Consider the following 22,360-nt stretch of genomic DNA (forward strand, 5'->3'; position numbering starts at 1 on the left):
ATAAACTAAAATTGTAAGCCAAAGCTTAGTGAGTTCCCCCAAAGTACCAACACATCACATAGCAAACAAGCATACAAATATGAGCATCTAGTTTGACTAGACCGCCTCGCAGGGCCTGCAAGCTATCTGGACCGCTCTACTAGCCTTCTACATGACTAGACCGCCTCTCAGCGCCTACGGCTTATCTGAACCACTCTATGGGCCGTCGGTCTGACTGGACCGACCGTAGGGCCTACAACCTATTCGGTCGTCCCCGACTATCTTGGCCTACAATACAAAGCAGGACTGTCTCAACCTAAACACAATATGTCGACATACGTAACAAATAAACCTAAACATGGAGCCAACAAATATAGATAATCATACAAATCTACTAATCAGCCACAAACTAGCATAGCACTATCCTAGCCAGGATAAATCATCTAGTGGGACGACATTGGTCCCTTCGACCAACGGGTACAGTGAGGAAAACTCACCTCTCAGTCTGAATGCAAGCTGAGTAAATATTTGTTCTGAAAATTGGCTAAAAGATCACCTTACCAATACCAAGGACCTAATCTTAATTAACAACTCAAAATACCCCTAGGTCAAAATTGCACAAGATTCTGCTCAAAGGTCAAAGTCAACGAGTCAACTCATCTGAGTACGTGGGGTGTACTTTGCTTGTAGGATGGGCCTACATAAGCCTAGAGCAGGATCGGGCCGTTGACGTCGTACACATGGCATACTCAGAACTACGCACAACATATGTACCGAAGTCCTTTTTCATAAGAAGAGCTTAATGCATTAAGCTCTTACGTTCCAATTGTAGATCCAATCCCAAATTACCATTGAGAGTCATAAATTTTACAACTTTATGACTTTGCATTTCCATTAAGTGCTTAATACAAACAATCCTAACTTCTTAATCCCTAAATACATTCTAGAGCCTGCATGGGGAATGACTAAGCATCAAGATCTCATATTTATGACTCAAAAACCCTCAATGGGTCTAAAAGGATGGCTTATTTGGTTAAGAGCATGCCATGCTCTAGAATTCCCAAGGTTGGGACCAAAACTTTCCTAGATAAAGGAATAACTAGATCTAAAAGAAAACATGATCAAGCTAGGTGCTTTTTACCTCCTGAAGGTTGCTAGCAAGGTGAGATACCAGATCTAAACTTCTTCCAAGCTCCAAAGTTGTCACACCCCCAAACCGGAACGGCGGAAACGTTCAGGGGTGGCTGACGTCATGCGTAGTATCACAACAATTGTATCATAGCAAGCATAGTAAACACAACCAGACATTGAATACATATGTGAAAAAGGTGTACATTGTTTAATACATAGTTTTGTTCATATTAAAAGTAAAACAGAAAGACGCGACTCTAACACTTCGACTTCTTCGAGCTTCTGGAAGTACCTGTCTACTAATTCCCTGAGAATACAAGCATTTTTGAAAAGTATATCAGCTTAAAGCTGGTGAGTTCATAAGCATTTAGTTTTGGTGGAAAAGTGTTCTTTGAATCCTTTTGAAAAGTGTTCCTCTAGAAAATCCTATATTTTCTTATGAAAAGCGCATTTGAAAACCCATTCATTCCATGACTTCCAGGTTCGTACAGGATAAGTACAATCCAATAAGTCATGAAATGAATATGAATATCCGTTGGTTGTAAAACAATTCGTTTTGACTGGCCGGTATACCCCGGGAAAATCCTATATTTTCCCTAAAGGTAGTTGGTTGATTATCCATTTTAAATTGAGGTTTGCAAGTATCTACCATACTCATGTATATATATAAAAGCAGTTTTCGTTTAAAGACCCTGGTTACACCCAGAGATATATTAGTCTTAAAAACCAAATAAAAGAAAACTGTGATGAACTAAGTCCTAAAGATATTATTAATACCCTCCAATAATCTATCAGTTGTTACTTTGAGGTTAGTTCATTTGATTCATTATTACAAAAGTAAACTCCTGTTATCTAGGTTGTGAGTTTCGTAACCATAACTGACTGGACATGGCCCACAACGGTCGTTATCCTTAATGACTTTGTCACCCGCAGACCTGCCGGTCCAACTATAGCTAGCAGTGAGGTGCGGGATTGTCAGTCTCGTATAGATCTATACACAACAGTCACGCTCTCCCTACAAGAGACTCTGGTCACGAGTGCTAGTCCTCCCCTATGTTTCTTGTGGTAAGTGTTACCAAGTACGTTTCTCAAACATAGCCTAACAAATTTACAAGTAATAATACCGAAAATCCTGTTGATGATTTTCACGAATCCTTTATAAAATAATACATTTATCTATATAATCCGTAAGTTCATTGTTCTAGTTTTAAAAACTGTTTCTATGTGTTGATTTCTTAATCGGTTGGTAAAACTATTTTCCATGTTAAACGCATACTGAAAATATAATTATCTTAAACAAAAAAATATATTTTGAGCACAAGTTTCCTTATACTTTTGCTTGTATTCCTCCCCCCCCCCCTGAAAACATGAAAAACTCGGAAAAAGCGTAGGGGTATGAACTCACCTCGGGTGATTTGAATGAAGGATCGATACGGAATGCGGGATGTTCAATTGAAGCCTTGAACACGATTTGATCCTAATCAACAAGTAATGACACATAAAGGAGTCAAATGATGGTATTTCACCACTAAATGTGACGAAGAACCATTCTAAGAACTTGGGACTACTTGCACTAAGTGTTAGGACCTCAAAGGATTGCATGAGTGTGGTGTATGGCCACTTTAAAGGTGTTGTCAAGGTCCATACTTGCATCCATGAAGTGTCCTAGGCCCATACTTGGTGGTAGTACAAGTTTAGGGTCTTAGAAATGGGTTTGTGGTGCTATGGTGTGTGTGTATGGTCGTACAAATGAGTGTGCTGCCGCACACAGGTGTGTGTTGCCGCACTCCTTCAACAAGATGAAGAACATGACATGACTTTCATGATTCAAGGCCTAGATCAAGAGGTTCTTCAAGTATAACAAGCTAAGGGATGGATTACTCACGTTTTTGAAGCTTTGGAAGGTTCAAAGTTGGAGAAACTTGAGGGGAAATGATGTTGTGTGCTGCCAAAGTGTTAAAGGAATGAATGGAAGGGGGCTACCCTTTATATAAGGGTAAAGGTGTTGCCCAAAAGTGAGTGTGCTGCCAAGGGAGTGGGTGTGCGGCCGCACACCTGTGTGTATGGCCGTACACTCCTCCAAGAGGTGTGTATGGCCCAATTTTTCACTATTAAACACTCTGACTTATTCCTAAACTCGACTTTGGTCATACTCAAGCTTTGAATCACTTAAACGAACCCTCAAACAGTGCCAGAGGTCAACGAAACATGTTTAACTTTGATTGAAATGGCTAAGTGTGCGAGACAGAAGTTTCGGGTTGTCACATCATCCCCCCGTTAGAGGGAATTTCATCCCGAAATTCAAGAAATATAATTCATGGCCTTGGAAAAGTTGGAGGTACTTAAGTTTCATGGAAATTGCAAATGTCTCATCGGACCGACACTTCTTTAGATTCGATTCGTGGGAGGCGAAATGGAATTTCCGAAGTTCTCGAGGTAACTGAAGTTCGTACGTTTACTGGACCGACTCTAGCAAGGATCTCGGATGGTCCAACGTATCTTGGATTTAGCTTTCTATGCTTTTCGCAATGTATCAGGCTTTTCCAGGGTGAAACCTGTAAGAAAGACACGCTCACCAATCTGGGACTCCAATGATTTTTGTCTATTATCGACATAGCCCCTTTCGTACGATCTTTTCTGCCGTCCCTCAGGTGATTTCAGGACTCACGAGAGTGCTGTCGGGGACTTGAATCTTGTCTATTTGCGTGTCGCATGCCTCAGCCCAGCACAAATGGGGTCTGCACTTATGGCTGCAAAGGGCTTCGAACGACGCAACCTTGTTACTGGAAAGGTCGTCGTTGTTGCAAGATGGTTCAATTAAGGATAGATGTGGGTCCCATGACACATCTTCGATTGTCCGGATAGTTCTCTTACTTTGTCCTTCTCTTCGCGGATGATACTCTTCATATGAATTCTTTGAAATTCGCATCTGGATGTCGTCACGAGCGACGAGAGTCTCGCGATCGAACGATTTAAGACAAAAGGGTTTGGTAAAACATAGACTCAGTCTAGCTAGACAGAATGGTGTCGTAGAATCGCGCGTCCAGTTAGTTCGAAAGGATCATTTTGCTAGCACATTGGTGCCCCTGGGTGGGTGTCTCTGGTGTTTGCTGTGTTTGATTCGAAATTGGAGGGTACCACAACCACGAGGGTTCTGATACTTCGAAATTATGAACTTTTTATGAAATGGTTCTTACTAGATCTTCATATAACTACTTGGTGTATACAAGTCATGTATAACTACAACTGACTCTAACGTATTCACTAAGCTATCATAATTTACTCATTAGAGTTTCAAATCTTATAGGAATGTCGCGATTTAATTTGGACGAGAAATTAATCACAATTATGAACAATTGTAGGGGTTTTCGAAAACGTACCAAAACATAGCAGGGTTCTTTGATGCTTCCTCATTCTCTGAGGTCAGACTCCTCCTGTTTCCCCATTGTTCTTCTCTGTTGGGCAGTCTCTTTTGAAATGTCCTAAACTTCCACAGAGGTAACAAGTTGTACTCCTCCAAACATTGGTAGTCGGAGTGATGAACTTGACTAGGGTTCTACAACTGCGGGAGGTGTGTCCCTTCCTGTTGCATCTGGTGCAATGCAGCACTCGGTAGACCCCATGATGATGGTAGTTGCATTTGCTGCAGTGCGGGAGATTTCCACAGTAGGGTATAGTTGGTGTGGGAACAGCAAGGGCGACTGGGGTACCAACTGTCCCAAATCGTTTCCTCTTAGTAGGTTTTTGGGTTGAAAAACTTCCTTTGAAATTTTGTTTTGGAAGGTTAGGTGTGTCCTTTCAATTAAACACTTGTTGTTGAGATTGGTTAACACCAAGATTCGGATTATCGCTAACACTTCCACCCATATTTGTGTTATTAGCGTTAAGAACAGCTAGGGCAGCTACTACAGTTGTTGTGACAGTAGCTTGGAACGTAGCTAAGTCCATCTGGATGATTGGTGTCTTACTGGTGGGTTAGTTACGTTTCTTCGGAGGCATGATCTGCTACATTATCAAGAAAAGAAGATTGTGAGCAACAATGGTTGCCTCTGGATGTACCCTAAATGTTTATCTATGCATTGGGATTTCCCGTTTTGCTTATTTGACTCTCATTGATTCGGCCCACATCCCCATGATGTGGTCTTAGCAAGAATAGAAAACTTTGAACGCAGTAAAGTTCTCATACCATAAACTTACAAACTCCTTGTTGTTTAGCTCATTGCAATAGCTGGATAACTCTCACATTTTCGTCGGCTCTTGACAATATGGAGATTTTGCTACAAGGGTAGTTCTGAGGATCAAGTCGACATGGGATTCAACTTCGCACTCGGAAGAAGTCCCTGGAATGTCTTTGGGGAAGACATCGGGAAAGTTGCAAACTTCGAAGATGCTCTCGAGGTCTTTAACTTCTTGCGTCTCATTGTCAACATGAGCCAGGAATGCAAAGCATTCCCTCCGCAGATGCTCCTAGGGTTGACGTAGGAAATGATACGAAGGTTCGAAAAATCTTATCACTGAGACCAGTGAGGATTTCATTGAAGGGAAGATTGAGACAAATCGCTTTCTCGAAGCAAAGGATATCAACACGATTTGAGGCTTTGTAACAGCCCGAAATTCCAGGTATTGTCTTAAATCTATTTTAGGGAGGGACTCGGCGAGTTGGTGCTTGACTCGCCAAGTAGGACCGCAGGCTTGGTCGCGGATGCGCGACTGGACTCGGCGAGTCCAGATACGGACTCGGCGAGTCGACGCTGTTCAGCAGAAACCCTAGCCGTTTAGTTGGAACGTATATAATGCCTCTTAAGCCGTCACTGTACGTTTCTTTTGGCCGATTGTGAAGAACATAGCATCTGTGGACGACTAGAGGAGAAGGGAAGGCTATTGGGGACTTTGAGGAGATTGTTAGGCAAGAGGAGGCAAGGTTTTGGTCAAAGGAAGAGCAAGAGGATTGAGTTCTGAAGGTTGGGGACACAGAGATCACGTTCTCTAGGTAATGCTCGGCCCATTTCTGTTGTTTTGATGGTGAGCACGAATTTAGGGTTTATGAAACCCATTTAGTGATTAGATAGATTATAATGTTGTTACCAAGTGTTTAAATCCCAGTAATAGTATGTTTAGGGGTCCAGGAAGTCCCATGTATATATATATCGGAACCATGCGGATTACAGGAGGCAGTTGATCGACTGCATGGCATGGACTCGCCGAGTCCAATGATCAGACTCGGCGAGTAGCTTGAAGGCTCACTGGGACTCGTCGAGTTGTTCTTCAGACTCGGCGAGTATCTTGAAGGTTCACTGGGACTCGCCGAGTTTTCCTTTAGACTCGGCGAGTGGAGTCGGGGTGGCCCCGCGATTCTTCCACAAGGATCTCGTCGAGTCAGGAAGGATACTCGACGGGTAGAAGGGGGAACAACAGGGAAGTTGGGGAGGACGTCTAGACTCGCCGAGTCGCCTTTGCACTCGACGAGTCCGGTCAAGTTGACCGTTGACCAGAGTTGACCTGCATGTAATTTCGTAGGGTCAGTTGTCTTGTTTGATAAGATTATTAATAAGGGTATGTGGTATTATAGGGAGTCTGCAGTTTGGCGGATTGAGTGCGAGTCGTTTCAAGAGTTCTAGCCTACATACTTCGAGGTGAGTTTTCTCACTATACTCCACCCAGAAGGGTTTGACTGTGAGACCGGAAGGTCGTATATGATATGTGTTATTTATGTTATAAATAGAAAGATAGATGCTATGCATGATATGTATGTTTATGTGGGCTGGAAGGCGATATATTATGTGGCAGAAAGGTCAGGTATGATGTATGCGCTACGTGCTATGTGTGTTAAGTTATATGTATTATGTGTTGTAAATGTTATGGGCCAGAAGGCAACCTACTGTGGGCCGGAAGGCAATATGATACGGGCCGGAAGGCGATATGTCATGGGCCGGAAGGCAATTATGTTACGGGCCGGAAGGCAATGTGTTGTGGACCAGAAGGTCAGGGCCTGGAAAGGCGTATGTGTGTAAGTCGTATACTGGGGAACTCACTAAGCATTTATGCTTACAAGTTGTATGTATGTGTTACAGGTACTAGCGAGGACCGTGGGAAGGCGCCGGCGTGACGCGTACACACTGCCATTGTTGGAGATCTTGGGGATCCTTTAAATTGTATTTTGAAATGAAATTTGGAATAAATACTATTGTTGAGTGAAATTGTTTTATTTTAAATGAAAATTTTATTTGAAAAATTGAGCTGTTACAATTGGTATCAGAGCCTAGGTTTGAGGGATTCGGGTGTACCTTCGGGTGTAACTGAACTCAAACCGAGGACTTGAGGAAAAATCTTTTAAAAGTAATAAAGACCTACAATTTTATAAATGGTAAAGCGGTAAACAAGAACGGAGCAGTGTGTACGATCAGCCAGCGCCCGAACGGTAAAGATCCCCAGAATACCTTACAATGTTATGTTATGCACTGAATTATGAATTGTTATGCATGCTAGAAGACTAGGTATACATGATAGGACTAGAATGGCCTGTTTTGTGATGCCTTAGTCTAGGGAGATTGCTTATATGAGATATTTGGTAGCGTGCAAGTAGATAGTGCATACTGGAGGTAGGGTGCTCATTATTCGGGGTTTGGGGAGGAAGATTTGGGACGAATACTGATACGGTGTGGTCGGTAGTATTGGGCCCGTACTACCGAAGACACCGGGTCGGTGGAAGACCCAAGTAAGAATCCCTGGATATCGGAGACTGAGTAGGGTGCGTTATCGAGTACAATTGTACTTGTTGGAGTCTCTGATAATTTTATGATTGTATTTCAGAGACATCATGGTTGTCACACGCAATGGGGCGAGTTCGAGCACTGTGAGTGACGAGGATCTTCGTCAGATGATCCAGGAGGAGGTGGCTGCAGCGATCCAGGCCGAGATCCCGGAGATGTTTGGGTCTATTAAGACCACACTGATGGAGACATTCGAGGAACGGTACGCCGCACTGACTGAGGCTGCAGCTGCTGCCGCTACCGCAGCCGTGGCCGCTGCCAGGCCGCAAGGGGGCGATTCGTTGCTGTTCCGAGAATTCAGCAACACGAAACCCCCTGAGTTCGATGGGACACAGGATCCGATTGCGGCGATGAGGTGGATCGCCGACGTTGAGGGGTGCTTCTATACTTGCTCATGCCCGGAGCACCTGAGGGTACGGTTCGCCCTGAACCAGCTCCGACTGGGAGCGAAGGACTGGTGGAAGTTCGTGACGGCGAACTTCACTCTGGCGGAGATCACAGCGGTGACGTGGGAGAGGTTTACCGAGATGTTCAGGGACGAGTACGTTCCCCCAGTGGAGAGGGAACGATTGATTCAGGAGTTCTTGACCCTTAAACAGGGTACCGATTCCGTTGCAGTGGTCACATGGAAGTTTCATGAGAGGGCGATGTTCTGCCCCGAGCTGGTATCTACAGAGCAGTCATGGATGAGCCGGTATTTGGGCGTGCTGAGGAGGGACATCCGGGAGTTTGTGTCAAACTCCACCTATCGTACTTTCACTGAGCTTCAGGCGAACGCCAGGAAGCGCGAGATCGAGTTGGAGACTCAGGTGAGGGAGAAGGCCGAGTCTCGGCAGGTGGAGCGGCGGCCGGCTCAGTCTCAGCCGGCAGCCAAGCGGATCAAGTCCGCTGATTCGAGGATGGGAGGTCCGAAGGGCCACACTTGCGCGAAGTGCGGCAAGGGTCATGAGGGGGCGTGTCGAGCTGGTGGTTGCTACAAGTGTGGCAAGGAGGGACACATTGCCAGGGATTGCCCTAAGGGGTTTATGGTTTGCTTTCACTGCAACCAGACAGGCCATCGGAAGGCCGAGTGCCCGCAGCTTCGCCAGGGAGCTACACCTACTACCAGGACTACTAAGACCCGACCGGTGAAGGTCGAGGCCCCGAGGGCTCGCGGGAGAGCCTTTCAGCTGACTGCGGAGGAGGTCCACGCTGCGCCCGATGTTGTGGCAGGTATGCTATCATTCATGTATTTACTTTAAAGTCGAAATGTTATGCTTATATTAATGTATGTGTAGGTACTTTTCTTGTGAACTCTATGCCTGCTCTAGTGTTATTTGATTCGGGTGCGAGTAGATCTTTTGTATCGTTAGCTTTTAGTCAGCATATCGGCATTAGTCGTGAGCCGTTAAGTCGGCCTTTGAGCGTTTCTATTGCGGCCGAGAGGGTGGTTTGTGCTACGGAGGTTCTTCGGGGATGCGTGCTAGAGATTTTCGGGGTTGCGTTTCCGATTGACCTAATTCCTATTGCGATGGGGGATGTTTGTGTCATCGTGGGCATGGACTGGTTGAGCCGATTCAGCGCCGTCATTGACTGCGAGCGTCAACTGGTGACTATACGAGACCCTAGTGGGGGAGTTCTTACGGTATACGGCGAGGGTACCCGTTCGGGATCAGCTTTTTGTTCGGCTGCTAGGGCGAGGCAATGCCTACAGCAGGGATGTAAAGGTTTTTTGGCGTATGTGATGGATACGCGGGAGACTTCCGAGAGACCGAAGACAGTGGAGGAGGTTCCAGTGGTGCGCGAGTTTCCAGATGTTTTTCCCGAGGATTTGCCGGGAGTACCTCCTGCGAGACAGGTGGAGTTTGGTATCGATCTGGTTCCGGGGGCTGCGCCTATTGCGAAGGTGCCTTATCGTCTGGCACCTCCAGAGATGCAAGAGTTGTCCTCGCAACTCCAGGAGTTGCTGGGAAAGGGATTTATTCGGCCGAGTAGCTCGCCGTGGGGAGCACCGATTCTGTTCGTCAGGAAGAAGGATGGTTCACACCGGATGTGTATCGATTACCGGGAGTTGAACAAGGTGACGGTCAAGAACCGCTATCCGTTACCAAGAATCGATGATCTATTCGATCAGTTGCAAGGGGCATCTTGGTTTTCCAAGATCGATTTGAGATCAGGGTACCATCAGGTAAGAGTGCGGGATGAGGACGTCCAGAAGACAGCATTTAGGACGCGCTATGGGCATTACGAGTTCGTGGTGATGCCTTTTGGGCTCACCAATGCCCCGGCAGTGTTCATGGACCTCATGAACAGGGTATGCAGGCCGATGCTGGATCGGTCAGTGATTGTATTCATCGACGACATCCTGGTGTATTCGCGGTCTAGAGAGCAGCATGAGGGGCATTTGAGGGAGGTCCTTAAGGTACTGAGGTCGGAGAAGCTATATGCGAAATTCTCCAAATGTGACTTCTGGTTGCGGGAGGTCCAATTTCTGGGACATGTTGTTAATCAGGCAGGGATATTGGTTGATCCGGCCAAGGTGGAAGCAGTGATGAGTTGGGAGGCACCGAAGTCACCTTCCGAGATCAGGAGTTTCCTTGGGTTGGCGGGGTACTATCGGAGGTTTATTAGAGACTTCTCCAAGATCGCGGTACCGCTCACTAGATTGACCCGGAAGGGTGTTACATTCTCATGGGGACCCGAGCAGCAGACTTCCTTCGAGACACTTCGTCAGAGACTGTGCGAAGCCCCGGTATTAGCTCTCCCGGAAGGGATGGAGGACTTTGTCGTATATTGCGACGCATCGATTTCGGGGCTGGGTGCAGTGTTGATGTAGAGGGGCCATGTGATAGCTTATGCATCGAGGCAGCTGAAGCCTCACGAGGCGAGGTATCCCACGCATGACTTAGAGTTGGGGGCAGTAGTGTTCGCTCTCAAAATTTGGCGTCACTACCTGTACGGGGTTCGTTGTACTATATACACGGACCATAAGAGTTTGAAGTATTTAATGGATCAACCCAACCTAAATATGAGACAGAGGAGATGGTTGGACGTGGTTAAGGATTATGACTGTGAGATCCTATACCACCCAGGCAAGGCTAATGTGGTAGCCGATGCATTGAGTCGTAGGGCGGAGAGCACTTCATTGCGGGACGTATGTCTGAGGTTGACGGTGATGACTCCGGTATTAGATGCTATTCGTGGGGCACAGGCCGAGGTTGTGAGATCCGAGATGCAGAAGAAGGAGCGGGTCGTCGGGTTAATTTCAGAGTTCGTTAAAGATGGACGAGGACTTCTGACGTTTCAGGGTCGGATTTGGGTACCATTCGTGGGCGGTACGCGTGCTACTTTGATGGAGGAGGCTCATAGATCGAAATTCTCGATCCATCCCGGTGCTACGAAGATGTATTTGGATCTGAGAAAGGAATATTGGTGGCCTTGCATGAAGAGAGACGTCGCTTGGTTCGTTGAGAGGTGTTTGACCTGCCGTAGGGTTAAAGCCGAGCACCAGAGACCGCATGGTAAGTTGCAGCCCTTGGAAATTCCTGAGTGGAAGTGGGAACAGATCACGATGGATTTCATCACCAAATTGCCGAGAACTGCCAGAGGAGTCGATGCAATTTGGGTGATTGTGGATAGGTTGACAAAGAGTGCACACTTCCTTGCCATTAGCGAAAGTGCATCAGCAGAGAAGTTGGCGGAGTTATACGTGAGAGAGATAGTATCTCGGCATGGAGTGTCGATCTCGATTGTTTCGGACCGCGATGTGCGTTTCACTTCCAGGTTCTGGAAGAAATTCCATGAGGAGCTGGGTACTAAACTGCATTTTAGTACCGCATACCATCCCCAGACAGACGGTCAGAGCGAGCGGACGATTCAGACATTGGAAGACATGCTTAGAGCGTGTGTGTTAGACTTCGGGGGTAGCTGGGATGCGCATTTGCCATTGGCTGAGTTTTCCTACAACAACAGCCATCATTCGAGCATTGGTATGCCACCTTTTGAGTTGTTGTATGGTAGGAGGTGTCGGACTCCCATTTGCTGGGGAGAGGTGGGACAGAGAGTGATGGGCAGTACAGAGATCGTACTTCAGACGACCGAGCAGATTCAGCAGGTTAGACAGAGGTTATTGACCGCCCAGAGTCGACAGAAGAGTTATGCGGACAGACGCCGGTCCGAGCTGGAATTCCAAGTTGGTGACTTCGTTCTCCTAAAGGTTTCTCCCTGGAAGGGAGTGATCCGATTCAGAAAGAGGGGCAAATTAGGGCCCCGGTTCATAGGTCCATTCCGGGTAATTGCAAGAGTAGGTCGGGTAGCTTATCGGCTAGAGTTGCCAGTAGAGTTGGGACAGATTCATGATACCTTTCACGTTTCACAGTTGAGGAAGTGCATAGCCGATGAAACGGCAGTGGTTCCGTTAGAGGATATTCAGGTGGATGCGAGCCTGAATTACGCCGAGAGACCAGTAGCTATCAGGGATCGGAAGATCAAGGTTCTGCGGAACAAGGAGATACCTCTGGTGTTGGTTCAGTGGCAACATCGGAAGGGATCGGAGATGACTTGGGAGCCGGAGCGTGAAATGTGGGAGCAACATCCGGAGTTATTCGCAGAGTGAGACTTCGAGGGCGAAGTCTAGTTCTAGTGGGGGAGAGTTGTAACAGCCCGGAATTTCAGGTATTGTCTTAAATCTATTTTAGGGAGGGACTCGGCGAGTTGGTGCTTGACTCGCCGAGTAGGACCGCAGGCTTGGTCGCGGATGCGCGACTGGACTCGGCGAGTCCAGATACGGACTCGGCGAGTCGACGCTGTTCAGCAGAAACCCTAGCCGTTTAGTTGGAACGTATATAATGCCTCTTAAGCCGTCACTGTACGTTTCTTTTGGCCGATTGTGAAGAACATAGCATCTGTGGACGACTAGAGGAGAAGGGAAGGCTATTGGGGACTTTGAGGAGATTGTTAGGCAAGAGGAGGCAAGGTTTTGGTCAAAGGAAGAGCAAGAGGATTGAGTTCTGAAGGTTGGGGACACAGAGATCACGTTCTCTAGGTAATGCTCGGTCCATTTCTGTTGTTTTGATGGTGAGCACGAATTTAGGGTTTATGAAACCCATTTAGTGATTAGATAGATTATAATGTTGTTACCAAGTGTTTAAATCCCAGTAATAGTATGTTTAGGGGTCCAGGAAGTCCCATGTATATATATATATATATATATATATATATATATATATATATATATATATATATATATATATATATCGGAACCATGCGGATTACAGGAGGCAGTTGATCGACTGCATGGCATGGACTCGCCGAGTCCAATGATCAGACTCGGCGAGTAGCTTGAAGGCTCACTGGGACTCGCCGAGTTGTTCTTCAGACTCGGCGAGTATCTTGAAGGTTCACTGGGACTCGCCGAGTTGTCCTTTAGACTCGGCGAGTGGAGTCGGGGTGGCCCCGCGATTCTTCCACGAGGATCTCGTCGAGTCAGGAGGGATACTCGACGGGTAGAAGGGGGAACAACAGGGAAGTTGGGGAGGACGTCTAGACTCGCCGAGTCGCCTTTGCACTCGACGAGTCCGGTCAAGTTGACCGTTGACCAGAGTTGACCTGCATGTAATTTCGTAGGGTCAGTTGTCTTGTTTGATAAGATTATCAATAAGGGTATGTGGTATTATAGGGAGTCTGCAGTTTGGCGGATTGAGTGCGAGTCGTTTCAAGAGTTCTAGCCTACATACTTCGAGGTGAGTTTTCTCACTATACTCCACCCGGAAGGGTTTGACTGTGAGACCAGAAGGTCGTATATGATATGTGTTATTTATATTATAAATAGAAAGATAGATGCTATGCATGATATGTATGTTTATGTGGGCTGGAAGGCGATATATTATGTGGCAGAAAGGTCAGGTATGATGTATGTGCTACGTGCTATGTGTGTTAAGTTATATGTATTATGTGTTGTAAATGTTATGGGCCAGAAGGCAACCTACTGTGGGCCAGAAGGCAATATGATACGGGCCGGAAGGCGATATGTCATGGGCCGGAAGGCAATTATGTTACGGGCCGGAAGGCAATGTGTTGTGGACCGGAAGGTCAGGGCCTGGAAAGGCGTATGTGTGTAAGTCGTATACTGGGGAACTCACTAAGCATTTATGCTTACAAGTTGTATGTATGTGTTACAGGTACTAGCGAGGACCGTGGGAAGGCGCCGGCGTGACGCGTACACACTGCCATTGTTGGAGATCTTGGGGATCCTTTAAATTGTATTTTGAAATGAAATTTGGAATAAATACTATTGTTGAGTGAAATTGTTTTATTTTAAATGAAAATTTTATTTGAAAAATTGAGCTGTTACAGGCTTAACCATTTCGTGTCGATTAGCATATCGAAGCTGATACGAAATTGATGGGGAAAAGGAATAATCATCTAAGTACATCTCATGATTCACGTTTTGAGGACAAAACAGTGATGGGACCTTGATAAAGTTGCTTACTTTTCATGCTATCGATCTAAGGTACACTTTTGATAATGAAAATATTTAACTAAAATATGATAGTTGCCACCATTGTCGATATCAAGATTACCCAGAGTTTGAAAAATTCGACCTAGGAGTAGGTTTACCACATATCAACAGAGGATTAATTTGACAACATAAAGAACTAGCAATTCGGTACTTGCAAGTCAAGAATGTCTACAGAGAAAGGAGCTACTTGGAACATATATAGGAAAAGTATTCTGTAGACCAAAAGGAAGGACAAGTAGAATATTTTCTAATGGCGACGGGCACTTCTAGGGTGGAACCTTAGGTTAGTCAACTGGCGCTCCATTTCAAGCAGGCGAATTTCATATACTGATTGGCATGCTCGGAGCTCTACGAATTTGGCTCGAGTTGCAGCTAGCTCTCACTGATGGGCTTCGTTGTCTCTCAAAATCCTCTTATAAGCAACCTCAAGACTGCGAATACGGTTTGTGTTGGCATCCAAGTCTTCCTCGAGTTCCACAGATCGTTGAATGGCCACCATGTTCATTTCGACATAGCGGGCCACTCGGCGGACTATGATTGGAAGGGCTCTATCTGCCGAGCATCCTCCGTCCATATTGTAGAAGCGACGATCCCCATTATACGGGCAGGGTTGGACTTGTTCGTGACTCCATCTATCCAAGCTTCCAACCCACATAGGAGTTGGGCCTTCGAACTCAAGTCGGGGGTTAGGATTTGGTATTGGAGCTACTGGAGGTAGGTTCTCGACTTCAGGTTCTGGGTCGGCCTCTTCGGGGAATTGTTCCGCGAAGTCATCGTCCAAGGGAATTTTGTGATTTTCTTATGGCTCTGCCTCGAGCCATCCAACATTTCCTTGGATGGGAAAATACAGGTCGCCAGGGAGATGGAATCCGGCCATGCTATCTACGCGAGATAAGGGGTAAAGGGATAGTTATTAGGCATCGAATCTAATAATACTTCCAATTTATTATAGTTTCATGATTGATTCTCGAGGGATGGATTCCTGGGTAAGTTTCCGGTTTGGTTGTTATAGCATCCTAAAATACTCTTATAGTATTTTAACCCTTATGTTTGACTCTAGAACTTTTCTGGTACCAAGGTAAGTTTTAGACTTGCTGCGACACCACAGTCACTCCCAAGCACATGTTGGTCATGTCTCGAATGAGTATAGTTGATTAGGCTATATTGACCCGAGACATGATTACATAACTGCCCAGGTTTAACCTCTATGTCCAACCTCCAAATACTTTTATTTTGTTCTACTTATGACACTGGTTCGGGTACTTAGGTATACTTGTATACTTTTTATAAAAATACCTATATTTTTTAAAGTATGCTTTTAGTTTAGAGAACTTAGGCCCCTTAATGTTTATAGTTGTATACCATGTATGGTTCGGTATACTTAGTTCACTATAAACAATGGCTCTGATACCAATTTGTCACACCCCCAAACCAGAACGGCGGAAACGTTCGGGGGTGGCTGACGTCATGCGTAGTATCACAACAATTGTATCATAGCAAGCATAGTAAACACAAGTAGACATTGAATACATATGTGAAAATGGTTTACATTGTTTAATACATAGTTTTGTTCATATTAAAAGTAAAACATAAAGACGCGACTCTAACACTTCGACTTCTTCGAGCTCCTGGAAGTACCTGTCTTCTAATTCCCTGAGAATACAAGCAGTTTTGAAAAGTATATCAGCTTAAAGCTGGTGAGTTCATAAGCATTTAGTTTTGGTGGAAAAGTGTTCTTTGAATCCTTTTGAAAAGTGTTCCTCTAGAAAATCTTATATTTTCTTATGAAAAGCGCGTTTGAAAACCCATTCATTCCATGACTTCCAGGTTCGTACAGGATAAGTACAATCCAATAAGTCATGAAATGAATATGAATATCCGTTGGTTTTAAAACAATTTGTTTTGAATGGCCGGTTTACCCCGGGAAAATCCTATATTTTCCCTAAAGGTGGTTGGTTGATTATCTGTTTTAAACTGAGGTTTGCAAGTATCTACCATACTCATGTATATATATATATATAAAAGCAGTTTTCGTTAAAGACCCTGGTTACACCCAGAGATATATTAGTCTTAAAAACCAAATAAAAGAAAACCGTGATGAACTAAGTCCTGAAGATATTATTAATACCCTCCAGTAATCTATCGATTGTTACTTTGAGGTTAGTTCATTTGATTCATTATTACAAAAGTAAACTCCTGTTATCTAGGTTGTGAGTTTCGTAACCATAACTGACTGGACATGGCCCGCAACGGCCGATATCCTTAATGACTTTCTCACCCGCAGACCTGCCGGTCCAACTGTAGCTAGCAGTGAGGTGCGGGATTGTCAGTCCCGTATAGATCCATACACAACAGTCACGCTCTCCCTACAAGAGACTCTGATCATGAGTGCTAGTCCTCCCCTCTGTTTCTTGTGGTAAGTGTTACGAAGTACGTGTCTCAAACATAGCCTAACAAATTTACAAGTAATAATACCGAAAATCCTGTTTATGATTTTCATGAATCCTTTATAAAATAATACATTTTTCTATATAATTCACAAGTTCATTGTTCTAGATTTAAAAACTGTTTCTATGTGTTGATTTCTTAATCGGTTGATAAAACTATTTTCTGTGTTAAAAGCATACTGAAAATATAATTATCTTAAACAAAATAATATATTTTGAGCACAAGTTTCCTTGTACTTTTGCTTGTATTCCCCCCCTGAAAACATGAAAAACTCAGAAAAAGCGTAGGGGTATGAACTCACCTCAGGTGATTTGAATGAAGGATCGATACAGAATGCGGGATGTTCAAGTGAAGTCTTGAACACGATTTGATCCTAATCAACAAGTAATGACACATAAAACATACAAATATATATACAAAACTCACAATAGTATCGACTGAGACATTAAGAGTACATGATTTCATTACTTCTAGTGGTCATCCAAACATTAGAACAATGAGTAAACTAAACTAGAAACTTATCAGTAAAGGGTTTAATCCATTTTATTAAACCGATATAACTTAAAGGACCTTAAGTGGTTAATTCTACAATACCTTGGTTTATACATGAGGGTTATATATAATTGATATCCAATAGGTAGTTAGATGTGTGACTTCCGCCTCATTTCCTGTTCCTTGTTTGGTTGTGGGCTTAGGGCAAATTCACACAATTAACTTTCTGTTTGACATTAGATTATATATAGCTAGTGTAAACTAAGTGATTATAGAAGGAACCATTGTGGTTACCATTTTTACTAAAGGAAATTAAGAGTTATTCTTAAAGAATGATTTCTTCAAATATAAAGGAACTATTACAGTTAACTCCGTGAGTACCAAATGAATACGCCAGAGTTATATACAATGAATATCTAACAAATAATGGGATGTGTGACTTCCGCCTCATTTCATGTTCCTTGTTTGGTTGTGGGCTTAGGGCAGATTCACACAACTGATTATTTGTTTACTCTGGGTTTTATATAACCTGTATCCATTTAGTACTCATAGAAAGGATTGTAGAACCATTTTTACTTAACTTTTATTTTATCAGAAGATATAGGATCTTCTGGAGAAACATGAGAACTTTTCTAAAAGAACTTTCAACTTACTTAACATCACTAAAATCTTATGTACTCAGCAGCTTAAATGTTGATCTACTCTTTCAAAATAACTTGTATTCTTAGGAAACTAGCAGACAGATACGCGCATTGGGATTCAGAAGATGAAGTATAGTAGCTTCATGTCTTATTTTTTTATATTACTTTCGGATTCACCTGTTTTTGAATCAGTACTTGTAAACACTTTAATATTAATACAATGGTTGTTTGTTACTATGATTGCTATGATACATGTGTTGTGATACTAAACATGACGTCCTTTGCCCCCGGACGTTTCCGCCATTCCAGTTTGGGGGTGTGACACTTTGTAGTCTAGAGGACTACCTTAGTTCTTCCCATGACTCTGTGACTAACCTCCCCCCAACAAACTGGGGTACGACATCTCCGACCATATAGAAACTCGAAAGGCGGTGCACCAATATTAGAGTGATAGTTGTTCTTGTAGGAAAACTCCACAAGAGGTAGGTAGGAATCCTAACTTCCACCAAAATCTATGATACAAGCCCGCAACATATCCGCAACTTTCTGGATGGTCCATTCACTATGGCCGTTAGTCTGTGGATGATAAGCAGTGCTGAAATGCAGCCTCGTACCTAGTTCCTCGTGGAACTTCTACCAGAACCGTGAATTGAATCGAGCATCTCGATCTGATATAATGGAAACCGGAACCCCATGATGAGCAACAATTTCACGACATACACATCGTCCAATTTCTCATCCGAGGAGCTTTCCCGAATGGCCAAAAAGTGGGCAATCTTTGTCAATCAATCCAGGATGACCCAGAGAGCATAAAAACCCTTGGCAGTCCTCGGTAGCCTGGTGAAAAAATCCATGGTGATATGTTCCTACTTCCACATGGGAACTTCCAAAAGCTACAGCTTGCCATGCGGCCTCTGGTGCTCGGCCTTGACCATCCTACAGGGCAAACACCTCTCAACGTACCCAACCATCTCCCTCTTTATACATGGCCACCAGAAACTTAGTCTTAAATCCCAGTACATCTTGGTAGCTCTTGGTTGTATCGAAAAGCGAGACTTATGTGCCTCCTGCAAAAATGCCTGTATGATCCTGCCAGAAACCGAAACCCAAAACCAATCACATCGGGTCAACATTCCCCGACTATCGGTGACAAATCTACCAATCTCTCCCCAGATCATCTCATGTTTCCATTTCTCCTTCTTGAATCCTTCTACATGTTCCCCTCTGATCAAATCCAAAAGTGGGGCATCAATGGATATCCTCGTACACATACCCCCAGACGAAGATCTAGCCGACTTGCGGCTCAAAGCATCCGCGACCACATTCGCTTTACCCGGATGGTAAAGGATCTCGCAGTCATAATTCTTGAGCACGTCAAGCCACCTGCATTGCCTCATGTTCAGGTTTGGATGGTCCATGACATACCTAAAACTCTTGTGATCCGTGCACACAGTACACCGGCCCCCATAGAGATAATGCCTCCAAATCTTCACAGAAAACACTACTGCCCCCAACTCCCGATCATGAGTAGGATATCGTGCCTCATGCGGCTTCAGCTTTCGAGAATCATAGATAATCACTCGCCCCTTCTACATAAGAACCTCCCCCAAATCTTTGATGGATGCATCACTAAATACAACAAAATCTTAGACACCCTCCGGAAGGGTCAACACCGGGGCCTCACATAACCTCTGTTGTAGTGTGTAAACGTCGCCTGCTGCTTAAGGCCCTAATGGAAATCCACGCCCTTCCTCTTCAGACAAGTGAGGGGTACAAAAATCCTAGAGAAATCCTAAATAAATCTCTGATAATATCCTGCTAAACCCAAGAAACTCCTAGTCTCTAAATGGGACTTCGAAACCTCCCACTGCATCACAGCCTCACTCTTGGCTAGATCGATTAAAACCCTATTTTGGTTAATGAGATGCCCCGGGAACAGGAAATCTCATAGCAAAAACTCACACTTCAAGAACTTGGCATACAGACGTTCGCGCCTCAACACTCCCAAAATCTCTCGAAGGTGCTCCTCGTGCTGCTCTCTGGTCTTGGAATACACCAAGATCTCATCATTAAAAACAATGATTGATCGATCGAGCATCGACCTTCATACATGATTCATCAAATCCATGAAAGCTACAGATGCATTGGTGAGCCTAAATGGCATCACCACGAACTCGTAATGACCATAGTGAGTCTGAAACGCGGTCTTCTCAACATCCTCCTCTCTATCCCTCATCTGATGATACCCTGACCTCAAGTTGATCTTGGATAACCAAGACACACCCTGCAACTGACCGAAGAGGTCATCAATCCACAAAAGGGGATAATGATTCTTCACCGTCAACTTGTTCAACTCTCGGTAATCAATGCACATCCGGTGTGAACCATCCTTCTTCTTGATGAACAAAATCACCCCCTAATAGCGAACTGCTCCGTCTAATAAACTGCTTGCCTAGAAGTTCCGTAAGCTGGGAGGACAACTCCTGCATCTCAGGTGGTTCCAAATGGTACGACGCCTTAGAAATAAAGGTCGCACCCGGAACCAAGTCAATCCTAAACTCGACCTTCTTTTCCGGAGGCACACCACGTAACTCCTTGGGAAATACATCGACAAAGTCTCTACCCACCGGCACCTCTGAAATCAAAACCTACTTCCTAAATCGGGTAACGATTACATAAGAAAGATAACCTATATATATGTGCTGAATATACTGTCGATCCCTGGTAGTAGAAAAAAAGGTTGATCCCAATCTGGTACCCTCTCCATAAACAACCAGCTCTCCCCCACTTGGGGTTCGAACTATCACCCACCGACCATCGCAATCAATCATAGCTCTGAATCTAATCAACCAGTCCATCCCTACGATCACACATATGTCTCCAATACGAATAAGGATCGGATCAATCGAGTAAGGCACCCCCAAAATCTCCAGAACACAATCCCAAAAAACACTCGATGCAGAAATCCCGTATTTGTTGGCGATAGAAACCAACAATGGACACTCCATCTCTCCAAGGGTCGTATCGAAACGCCTACTAAAACACTGGTATACAAAGGACCGACTCGCGCTCGAGTCGAATAACATAAGAGCAGGTAAGGAATTTACTAAGAAGGTACCTATCGGAAAAATAAACATAAGCATACCATACAATAATTGGCAGAATGATAAATGAAAACATACCAGTAATGACATCTGGCACTGCCCTGGCCTCCTCTACTGTGAGCTAAAAAGCATGACCTCCAGCTCTTGGGGGCTCCGCCCTACCCTGGTGCCCATCGATGATCCTCAAAGTAGTTGGCACTGGAGCCTGCACCGGTCCTGTAGTGAGCAAAGAACAGTTGGCCTTAATATGACCAACCTGCTTACAGTGATAACAGATCCTAGTGGTCGGTGCGAGGACCTGCTGGAGAGAATCCTTGGCGTAATTCCCCTCCTTGCCACATTTGTAGCACCCAAAAGAATATCAACAAGAACCATCATGAACCTTGTCGCACTTACCACGATTATGTCCCCTCCAACACCCATATCTCACATCAATGGCCTTAAACCACTTCCCTAAAGGCTACGTCTACACCTGAGCCTGCCTTCGCTCCCTCTCTTGGAGCTCCAACTCAATCTCTTGCCTTATAGCATCCTCCTATAGCTCCACAAGTGTACCATAACATTAAGTAGACAAAAAATGTTGAATGTCTGTCTTAAGCATGCTCAAGTACCAGGTCATGTTAGCTTGCTCGGAAGCAGCAAAATCAGGACAAAACAGAGCTTTCTCAGAAATCATCTTGATGATCTCAGTCACCGACTCAGTCCCCTACCTCGATACATATACTCTTGGGCTAGTCTCTACCTCTCTGCCAATAGAACATATCTTGTATGGAACATATCATAAAACTGCTCCCATGACACATCATCCCTTTTCTCTGGGGTGTAAGAGCTAGTAACCAACCTCCACCAATCCTTCGACCCCAACCGGAGAAGGTTCAGGGCGCACATGACCTTCTGGTCAGCATGGCAGGAACAAGTAAAGAAACATCCCTCAACATCAGATAGCCACTTCATCGTAATAATCGAGTCCTAAACTACATCGAACATTGGGGGCTTCAGATTGTCGAAGTCCCGGTACTGGAAGACTCTCTCGCCAAGAACCCCAGCGACCGCAATGGTCGTGGTTGCTACAGAAAAAAAAACCTCAGAAAGTGCAGTGTAACGACCGTCAAAGTACTCAATCAAGGCAGTCTTGATAGATCTAAATAGCTCTAGTATCTATCCTTGGATAACTGTCACAGCCTCAGTAAAAATCAACGCCTTAATCTTATGCTCAGTCAACGATGGCATATCTTGGCAACTCACTCTAGCTCCTAATCTGGATCCCCATGTGAACACCATACTGAAAATAAACCA

This window comes from Lactuca serriola, chromosome 1 (genome assembly GCF_051521515.1).
Source record: "Lactuca serriola cultivar US96UC23 chromosome 1, Lser_US96UC23_V15, whole genome shotgun sequence".
Classification (NCBI taxonomy): Eukaryota; Viridiplantae; Streptophyta; class Magnoliopsida; order Asterales; family Asteraceae; genus Lactuca; species Lactuca serriola.